The sequence below is a fragment of the Oncorhynchus kisutch genome, linkage group LG30 (genome assembly GCF_002021735.2).
Source record: "Oncorhynchus kisutch isolate 150728-3 linkage group LG30, Okis_V2, whole genome shotgun sequence".
Taxonomy (NCBI): domain Eukaryota; kingdom Metazoa; phylum Chordata; class Actinopteri; order Salmoniformes; family Salmonidae; genus Oncorhynchus; species Oncorhynchus kisutch.
In genome coordinates, this window is record NC_034203.2 from 38,752,803 (window position 1) to 38,763,841 (window position 11,039).

General features: G+C 41.7%; 1 long non-coding RNA gene across 1 annotated transcript; it reads left to right on the top strand.

Annotated features, from left to right (window-relative positions):
• The first annotated feature begins 9,201 nt into the window (after nt 1–9,201).
• LOC116358667 (uncharacterized) lies at nt 9,202–10,984 on the top strand. Its single transcript, XR_004206450.1, has 3 exons — nt 9,202–9,996; nt 10,251–10,382; nt 10,936–10,984. It is a non-coding gene; the product is annotated as an uncharacterized LOC116358667 (long non-coding RNA).
• The last annotated feature ends 55 nt before the right edge of the window (nt 10,985–11,039 follow it).

Sequence of the window (11,039 nt, forward strand, 5' to 3'; positions counted from 1 at the left end):
AAAGTAGCTTCTTAAACACAGCCTTTAGACTTATCAATCCTTCCACGTCAAGCAATTATCTTTTCAAAGGTTCTGCTTCCTTTATTATGTCGTCAAGGAGACTGTAATAACCAGGAAATGTGATAAGTCACAGCAAGGGGATTGGCTGGCTGTCGTGAGAGCACGTACACCATGAGTTCAAGTATTAAATTGTCTGAATCGGGTTTTACAGACACTAATAAATACACCGTAAGAAACATAAAGGCTGTTCAAGGACAATAGGTTTGATCCTAGCTGAACAGGCTAAGGGGATATGTCAAAAGTGAATACAACTTAACCACGCAGAATTATTATCCCATGTAACAGACATGTATTTCCTGAGTCAATTATTCTTATACTTATAGCAATTTTAAAGGGACAACAACAGCAGGGTAATGGAATCTCATCAGAATAAACAACAGCAGGATAATGGAATCTCATCAGAATAAACAGCAGCAGGGTAATGGAATCTCATCAGAACAAACAACAGCAGGGTAACGGAATCGCATCAGAATAAACAACAGCAGGGTAACGGAATCTCATCAGAATAAAACAACAGCAGGGTAATGGAATCTCATCAGAACAAACAACAGCAGGGTAACGGAATCGCATCAGAATAAACAGCAGGATAATGGAAACCCATCAGAATAAACAACAGCAGGGTAATGGAATCTCATCAGAATAAACAACAGCAGGGTAACGGAATCTCATCAGAATAAACAACAGGATAATGGAATCTCATCGGAATAAACAACAGCAGGGTAATGGAAACTCATCAGAATAAACAGCAGGGTAATGGAATCTCATCAGAATAAACAACAGGATAATAGAATCTCATCAGAATAAACAGCAGGGTAATGGAATCTCATCAGAATAAACAGCAGGGTAATGGAATCTCATCAGAATAAACAGCAGGGTAATTGAATCTCATCAGAATAAACAGCAGGGTAATTGAATCTCATCAGAATAAACTGCAGGGTAATGGAATCTCATCAGAATAAACAACAGGGTAATGGAATCTCATCAGAATAAACAACAGGGTAATGGAATCTCATCAGAATGAGTATGTATGTACATCCTTTTCCAACCAAACCAACCCATTCCTGACCTTACTGATTACTCTTCATGCAAATGCAGATTTCAAATGTCCACGCATCCATTTATCACGAAAGGTAGTTAATTGAACCACATGGTAGACACTGGATAGCACATTTAACATGCCTGCAGGGCGGATTGATGTAGATCATTATGACTCAGTGAACACAGACCACAGCATACTGCACATCACAGGACTTCAAAGAGAGTCGCTGAGTTTACACAGGCAGCCCCATTCTGATCTTTGTTTTCACTCAATTATTTTTTGACCAATCAGATCAGCTCTGAAAAAGATCTGATATGAAAAGATCTGATGTAATTGGTCCAAAGACCAATTTGTGAGAGAGAAAAAACATTTCAGAATTGGGCTGTCTGTGTAAACAGACACAGTCTAAGTAACGTTGAGCTCAACAGACGAGGAATGATTCTCAGCCTTTGGTGTGCTTCCCAAATGCCACTCTAATCCCTATACAGTAGTGCACTACTCTTGACGAAGGCCCATAGGGCTCTGGTCAAAAGTTGTGCACACTATGAAGGGAATAGTGTCCCATTTGAGACAACCCTTTGATGATATACTTTGGTCGCAGGAGGATCTCTGCATCTGTTTGTATTGGAGTGGGGCGGTGAGGGGACTGCCTGAGGAAAGTATTAGATTCCAACCTTGCTAACATCCTGTGATGTCATCTTGTGAGTTGTGAAGGTGATGGAGCATGCTCCTGGGGTCAGTAAGGTTGACCTATAACCTCTCGGTGGGTAGGTGGGGTCCCAGCTCCACTGTGACCAACCACCTGGATTGCATCTGGACATCTAGATTGTGTCCCAAATGGCACTCTATTCCCTATACAGTGCACTACTTTCGACCAGAGCTCTATGGGTCAAGTGTGTGTGTACTACAAAGGGAATAAGGTGCCATTTGGTACACTGGCCAAGACTGATGAAGTGTTCACTAGTTTAACATCTTGGGGTAACTATGACCTTTTACAGGTATTTATAAATAACATACACATTCATAAATAACATACACATTCATAAATAACATATATATTCATAAATAACATATACATTCATAAATAACATATACATTTATAAATAACATATACATTTATAAATAACATATACATTTATAAATAACATATACATTCATAAATAACATATACATTCATAAATAACATATACATTCATAAATAACATATACATTTATAAAAAACATATACATTTATAAATAACATATACATTCATAAATAACATAAACATTCATAAATAACATATACATTTATAAATAACATATACATTTATAAATAACATATACATTTATAAATAACATATACATTTATAAATAACATATACATTCATAAATAACATATACATTCATAAATAACATATACATTCATAAATAACATAAACATTCATAAATAACATATACATTTATAAATAACATATACATTTATAAATAACATATACATTTATAAATAACATATACATTCATAAATAACATATATATTCATAAATAACATATACATTCATAAATAACATATACATTCATAAATAACATATACATTTATAAATAACATATACATTCATAAATAACATAAACATTCATAAATAACATATATATTCATAAATAACATACACATTCATAAATAACATACACATTCATAAATAACATATACATTCATAAATAACATACAATGTTTTCATCAAGAAGTTAACGAACAGCAACAGCAGGTCACCACAGTCAGAGTGATCATCTGGACACACACACACACACACACACACACACATCACTGCTGCTCCAGCTAATCAACATCTCTCATTAAGGCCTTTCTGGCTCCTGCCAAATGTAGTTATCTTCCTTTTCCTCTCTCACTCCATCTTTCTAACCCTCCATCACCCCTAGCCTCTCAGCTGGCACATTGAGGAGGTGACTGGATTGGAAGAGATCGCCAGCACTGTGTGTGTGTGTGGGGTGTGTGTGTGTGTGTGTGGACACAGGATCATTCATTATGTACCCGAACACTTCATTCCTGCAATAACACATTAGGGCTACTATGGACACCCGGCCGGCAGAGAGAGGAGATGAGCAGTAAGCTACCTGCCGCTGACAGACAGACGGACGGGCGGGCGGACAGACGGACAGAGAGGGAGATAAACTACAACCGAACAGCCTCTCCTGTCCCGGTGTCGAGAGGATGGGCATTATGTTGGAAATAACAACATATTCTCTCTCTCTGTGTTGTGGAGTATGGAAGATGTTTGCTTCTGCCACCTAGTGCACCATAGAGAGCAGCTCTGTGTGTGAGGACCGACGCTGGAGACAGGGAGTGAACATTTAATAACCAACGGACACGAACAGAATACGGACATGAAACAAAACAATAACAGCATCTGGACAAGGGAAACGTAACCGACAATAATGCTGACACGGGGAACCAACTGAGGAACAGATAGATATAGAAGGGCAAATCAACAAACGTGAAGGAGTCCAGGTGAGTCCAATGAGCGCAGATGCGCGTAATGATGGTGACAGGCGTGCGTAATGAAGGGCAGCCTGGCGGCCCTCGAGCGCCAGAGAGGGGAATCGGGAGCAGGCGTGACACTGTCTCCCAGCCAGCCCTGTCAGACAGGCAGACAGTTGACAGATACAGGGTCGTACTTATTAGGTCTCAAAGATTTTTAAAAAATTACAACGGAAAAATTAAATATCTGGTTGACCCTTCCTGTTTTGTTTCAGTCAGTTTTCTTCTGTGTATTCCCTAATGAATATGATCCTGCTGTCACAGACGCAGATGTCGTGTGATAGAAGGGGAAGGTATGTCAACAATGAGCTCTGATAAGCAGCACGAAGAGAGACAATGGCGTGGAACATTGTGGTAGATTACCAGCTACAGCCAAGGGCCAAAACATTACCAGCAAAACCACTGATAGCCCACATAACACACATCTCTCTCATGTTGTAATCATAACTCAGCGTGTTGTGGAGATGCTCGTGGAAGATGCTCGTGTCTGCCTCCTAGTGTTACATAGAGACCTAACAGCTCTGTGTAGTCCTCAATTAATTGCCATGCCTAAATGATAACACGAAGAGAACATATTGAATCAGAACTAAATCTGCACCCCAATGTTACCCTATTCCCAATATAGTGCACTACATAGGGAATAGACTACCATTAGGGACACAGTCATAGTGAAAAAGCCTTTTCAAATTTGTGAGTCTACTAAATCCAATGCTGTCAGTCCCCTGTAGTGGTGTTTCAGTTTGAAGAGTGTGCAGAGTGGGTATGGGAGACTGAAGCACTGTTCTATGGAGGTGTCCTAAATAGGGCTCTGGTCAAAAGTAGTGCACTATCTGGGGAATAGGGTGCCATTTGTGATGCAATCACAAATTTTCTCCTGCTACCGAGCACGAGGACTCAGACTTTAAATATTTAATGAGACAATTGGTGGTGAAATGTAAACGAGGCTTGCAGCTGGAGGAATTACACCGCGGCCCTGTGTATGTGACCGGATAAAATGCAGTCCCGACTCCTTCTAGACGCTGTGCAATTACCAGCACATTTATCCACTCACTGATCCACTCTCCCTGGGTCCCAGTCCTGTACAAATGGCTGTGTGCATGAGTGCATGTGTGTGTGTGTCTCTGTGTGCTTGTCTCTGTGTGCATGTGTGCGTGTGTGTGTGCTTGTCTCTGTGTGCATGTGTGCGTTTGTCTGAGCAGTGTATAGCCAGCAGAGACATGCCCTGCAGTAATACTCTCTACCACTCTCACTGTTCATCAATAAACTCTTGTTTTTTTTGCTATGTTGTGCATTAATGAATACAATCTTTCTCTATCCTTTCTTGCTCTCTCTCCCTTCTTGCTCTCTCTCTCCCTTTCCCTTCTCTTTGTCCCTTGTCTCTCTCTCTCCCTGTCCCTAGTCTCTCTCTCCCCTTTCTTGCTCTCTCTCTCTCCCCTTTCTTGCTCTCTCTCCCCCTTCTCTCTCGCTCCTTTCTTGCTCTCTCTCTCTCTCTCTCTTGCTCTCTCTCTCCCTTCTCTCTCACTCCTTTCTTGCTCTCTTCCACTCTCTCGCCCCCTTCTCATTCTCTCTCCACCTCTCTCTCTCTTGCTCTCTCTCTCTCTTGCTCTCTCTCCCTTCTCTCTCGCTCCTTTCTTGCTCTCTCTCTCTTGCTCTCTCTTCCGCTCTCTCGCCCCCTTCTCATTCTCTCTCTCCCCCTCTCTCGCCGTCTCTCAAACTGACAGTGAGATAACAGGATGACGAGGAATCTGCTGAATAATGAAACACAGTCATCAAGCCCCTGCTCCTGGAGACCACATGTGCTCCTCCCCATTGGCCTTGGTCAAAGATAGTGCACTATATAGGGAATAGGATGCGTTTTGTGACACAGTCAGACTGTGGCTGGATATCAAGGTGTTCCGTTGACAATATGTACTATTCTGATGGGTATTTCATTGTTTTTCTAGCTTCATCCAAGACAGTACAACATGAATTCAACACAAAGCTGTCTTTCAGACTGTCCATAAGGACATAATTGATGCAGTCACCTGGATGCCTTTAGACCGACTTATACCGTTGTTTTACTGTGATCGGGCATTCTGGACAAACTCAGGTTCTATAGGTCAGTCTCCTACAGCCATCAAGCAGAATGACATACTATAGGTCAGTCTCCTACAGCCATCAAGCAGAATGGCATGCTATAGGTCAGTCTCCTACAGCCATCAAGCAGAGTGGCATGCTATAGGTCAGTCTCCTACAGCCATCAAGCAGAGTGACATACTATAGGTCAGTCTCCTACAGCCATCAAGCAGAGTGGCATGCTATATAGGTCAGTCTCCTACAGCCATCAAGCAGAGTGGCATGCTATATAGGTCAGTCTCCTACAGCCATCAAGCAGAGTGGCATGCTATATAGGTCAGTCTCCTACAGCCATCAAGCAGAGTGGCATGCTATATAGGTCAGTCTCCTACAGCCATCAAGCAGAGTGGCATGCTATATAGGTCAGTCTCCTACAGCCATCAAGCAGAGTGACATACTATAGGTCAGTCTCCTACAGCCATCATGCAGAGTGACATTTTTATTTATTTTATTTTATTTCACCTTTATTTAACCAGGTAGGCAAGTTGAGAACAAGTTCTCATTTACAATTGCGACCTGGCCAAGATAAAGCAAAGCAGTTCGACACATACAACGACACAGAGTTACACATGGAGTAAAACAAACATACAGTCAATAATACAGTATAAACAAGTCTAAATACGATGTGAGCAAATGAGGTGAGATAAGGGAGGTAAAGGCAAAAAAGGCCATGGTGGCAAAGTAAATACAATATAGCAAGTCAAACACTGGAATGGTAGATTTGCAATGGAAGAATGTGCAAAGTAGAAATAAAAATAATGGGGTGCAAAGGAGCAAAATAAATAAATACATTAAATACAGTAGGGAAAGTAGTTGTTTGGGCTAAATTATAGGTGGGCTATGTACAGGTGCAGTGAGCTGCTCTGACAGTTGGTGCTTAAAGCTAGTGAGGGAGATAAGTGTTTCAAGTTTCAGAGATTTTTGTAGTTCGTTCCAGTCATTGGCAGCAGAGAACTGGAAGGAGAGGCGGCCAAAGAAAGAATTGGTTTTGGGGGTGACTAGAGAGATATACCTGCTGGAGCGTGTGCTACAGGTGGGAGATGCTATGGTGACCAGCGAGCTGAGATAAGGGGGGACTTTACCTAGCAGGGTCTTGTAGATGACATGGAGCCAGTGGGTTTGGCGACGAGTATGAAGCGAGGGCCAGCCAACGAGAGCGTACAGGTCGCAATGGTGGGTAGTATATGGGGCTTTGGTGACAAAACGGATTGCACTGTGATAGACTGCATCCAATTTGTTGAGTAGGGTATTGGAGGCTATTTTGTAAATGACATCGCCAAAGTCGAGGATTGGTAGGATGGTCAGTTTTACAAGGGTATGTTTGGCAGCATGAGTGAAGGATGCTTTGTTGCGAAATAGGAAGCCAATTCTAGATTTAACTTTGGATTGGAGATGTTTGATATGGGTCTGGAAGGAGAATTTACAGTCTAACCAGACACCTAAGTATTTGTAGTTGTCCACGTATTCTAAGTCAGAGCCATCCAGAGTAGTGATGTTGGACAGGCGGGTAGGTAGCGATCGGTTGAAGAGCATGCATTTAGTGTTACTTGTATTTAAGAGCAATTGGAGGCCACGGAAGGAGAGTTGTATGGCATTGAAGCTTGCCTGGAGGGTTTTTAACACAGTGTCCAAAGAAGGGCCAGAAGTATACAGAATGGTGTCGTCTGCGTAGAGGTGGATCAGAGACTCACCAGCAGCAAGAGCGACCTCATTGATGTATACAGAGAAGAGAGTCGGTCCAAGAATTGAACCCTGTAGCACCCCCATAGAGACTGCCAGAGGTCCGGACAGCAGACCCTCCGATTTGACACACTGAACTCTATCAGAGAAGTAGTTGGTGAACCAGGCGAGGCAATCATTTGAGAAACCAAGGCTGTCGAGTCTGCCGATGAGGATGTGGTGATTGACAGAGTCGAAAGCCTTGACAGATCAATGAATACGGCTGCACAGTAATGTTACATACTATAGGTCAGTCTCCTACGACGTACCGGTTCAATGGCACATGGTTTATGAACTGACAAGCAAAACTACACCGGACTCAAAACTTTGATTTTTTTCCATTTAAATTATTATACAAAATATAATGTTGTTTGAATGGGGGATACAGTCTTCCCAGCTCTGCAGATTCTGCTGTGAGGAGTCAGAGTCATTAAATCATTTATTTTGGTACTGTCCATATGTAGCTTGTTTTTGGTCACAGGTCCAGGAATAGATGAAGAATTAGAGTATTTACCTTTGAGCTTTATCCTGCAGATCGCACTACTGGGTGAGTGGAAACGTCCTAATCAATCGATCAATAATATAACAATACTTTTAGCAAAACATTTTTTTTTTCAATCTTCCCCACTTGTCCTTGTCTCCACCCCCTCCAGGTGTCTCCCATCTTCCCCACTTGTCCTTGTCTCCACCCCCTCCAGGTGTCTCCCATCTTCCCCACTTGTCCTTGTCTCCACCCCCTCCAGGTGTCTCCCATCTTCCCCACTTGTCCTTGTCTCCACCCCCTCCAGGTGTCTCCCATCTTCCCCACTTGTCCTCTGGGTATTTAAACCTGTGTTTTCTGTCTGTCTGTTACCAGTTTGTCTTGTTTGTTCAAGTCAACCAGAGGTTTGTCTCAGCGCCTGGTTTTCCCAAGTCTCTCTTTTCTCGTCCTCCTGGTTTTTGGCCCTTGCCTGTCCTTCTGACTTACAGTATAATTATCATCAGACAGGCCTATAGACTTACTGTATAATTATCATCAGACAGGCCTATAGACTTACTGTATAATTATCATCAGACAGGCCTATAGACTTACTGTATAATTATCATCAGACAGGCCTATAGACTTACAGTATAATTATAATCAGACAGGCCTATAGACTTACAGTATAATTATCATCAGACAGGCCTCTACTCTCTTGGTAGTCTCACAACCTGAACAGGAGTAGCTGGTTATTCCATAACTGAGCCCTCCCTGTGCTTCCCCTCACAACCTGAAACCTGCCATGGAAAAGGGGATTGGCACGGCTGTCAATATTTTGGTCTTGAAATTAAACTGGTATACTTTTTTATTTATCACAATTTTTGGGGGACCAATTATGGTAATTGCAAGCTGATTTGTAAAAAATAAATCCATAAAGGATTTGCTTGTGAGTTAGCTGAAAATTATATTTAAACCATTAGTTATGAGTGCAAAAGATTTGGTTTAATTTGAAGTTATACATTTGAAGTTAATTCTGTTGGAGTTTACATTATAGGGAACAGGCTGGCTTGACGGGTCCTCCATATTACGTCGAACCCTGCAAACAAAATGTTGGCACGTCTTCGTCATTCTGATCAGTTTTGTGTAATAACTCGTGTGATGTAACTTTGCATTGGGTCTCTTGACGTGTATTCGAATGCAAGTCCATATGTAACATGTGGTTCTGTTTATGCTACTGTAACAGTATAACTTTAGTCCGTCCCCTCGCCGGGCTCGAAACAGGGACCCTCTGCACACATCAAGAACAGTCACCCACGAAGCATCGTTACCCATCGCTCCACAAAAACCGCGGCACTTGCAGAGCAAAAGGAACAACTACTTCAAGGTCTCAGAGCAAGTGATGTCACCGATCGAAACGCCACCAGCACGCCCTAACCCTAACTAGCTAGCCATTTCACATCGGTTACACTACCTACCCTTCAGGCTTATTGAGAAGTTCAATCAGTATTGATTGTGTCTCCTTCAGTAGTGTGGTCTTCCTACAGTATGTTCTTGTTCCAAGTTGCTGCACGTGCCTGATTTCCAGGAAGTGTATAAGTACCCAAACCTGCCAGAGTACTTGAAGGACAGAGTGGTCTACAATATATCAGAGAACAGGAAAGAAAACCTCCCCGTCGCTCTGCCTGGGGACTCCATGGACAAGTACACTCTGGCTAAGCTATATACAGACAGTTCATTACACACTGACTAAACTATAGCCAGACACCTCAGTTCAGTCATCGACTCAATGGAAAGAGGGAAAGTAAGACGTATTGACATAACATCTCTCATCCACAAGAGGGCATATTTCCACAACCAAGGAGAGCTATTATAAAGAAATCAGGCTCATGTAGGCTACAGCTGCCATCTTGGATCATGTTGCATCAGCTATGGAAGGAACACAGCTCTCCAACCTTCAGTGTGAACTGAACCCCTAAAGGAACATCACTGAAGGTTTGAAATGTCTGTCTGTCTGATTCATAAAGATCAGAAAATGACATTTTCACACCGCACCTTCAACTTTGTTTATGAGGGGTGAGTAGCCTACTAGAAATGTACATGTTTAAAAATGTGTTGGATGTACAAGAATTACACACTAACACATTTTATTGTGATGTATTTGAATTGTAAATCAGATTGTAACATGTTAAAATGCATCCCACTCCAGCTTACATTTTAGAGCATGTTTAGTTTTTAGTATACTTTTTTTTATTTATTACTACAGTTAAAATGTATTGGAAACAGGTTAGGACATGATAGAATTGCAAACGGAATGTGTGATTTTTCAGGTAGGGTAAAGTCAAATAAGCCCAACCCTTAAGGTGTGCCTCCTGTAGAAAACTGGGACAAAAGAAACTGGACTGACATTGAGCATTTGTGGGCCACAAAGAGTGAAAGAAAAACAGACATTTCAACCTGAAGTAAGTGAACTAGTTTTAATATCTTGTTGAAAAGAAGAAGGAAGTGCTGCTATGATACAGTAGATCTTTGTAAATAGAAGGTGTCTTTGGTTAATTGGTCATCTAATAACATACTTCATATAATTAAAACGCTTTTATTGTTACAGCTTGTTAAATGGAACAAACATTTAAAAACGTCTTGGATATTTTTTCTCCATTGAACATACCGATGAAGGCATTTTAATTTGATTAAAAGTTCCTTGGTCCTCCTTTCTTCATTCTTAACTGTCAAATACTCCTATACTCCAAATATATGTGTTATCTAATATACAGGGTATCGTCGGACGGGGCCACAGTGTCTCCCGACCCCTCCTGTCTCAGCTTCCAGTATTTATGCTGCAGTAGTTTATGTCGGGGGGATAGGGTCAGTCTGTTATATCTGGAGTACTTCTCCTGTCTTATCCGGTGTCTTGTGTGAATTTAAGTATGCTCTCTCTAATTCTCTCTCTTTTTCTCTCTTTCTTTCTTTCTTTCTTTCTTTCTTTCTTTCTTTCTTTCTTTCTTTCTTTCAAAGGACCATGCCTCAGGACTACCTGATGACTCCTTGCTGTCCCCAGTCCACCTGGTCGTGCAGCTGCTCCAGTTTCAACTGTTCTGCCTGCGGCTATGGAACGCTGA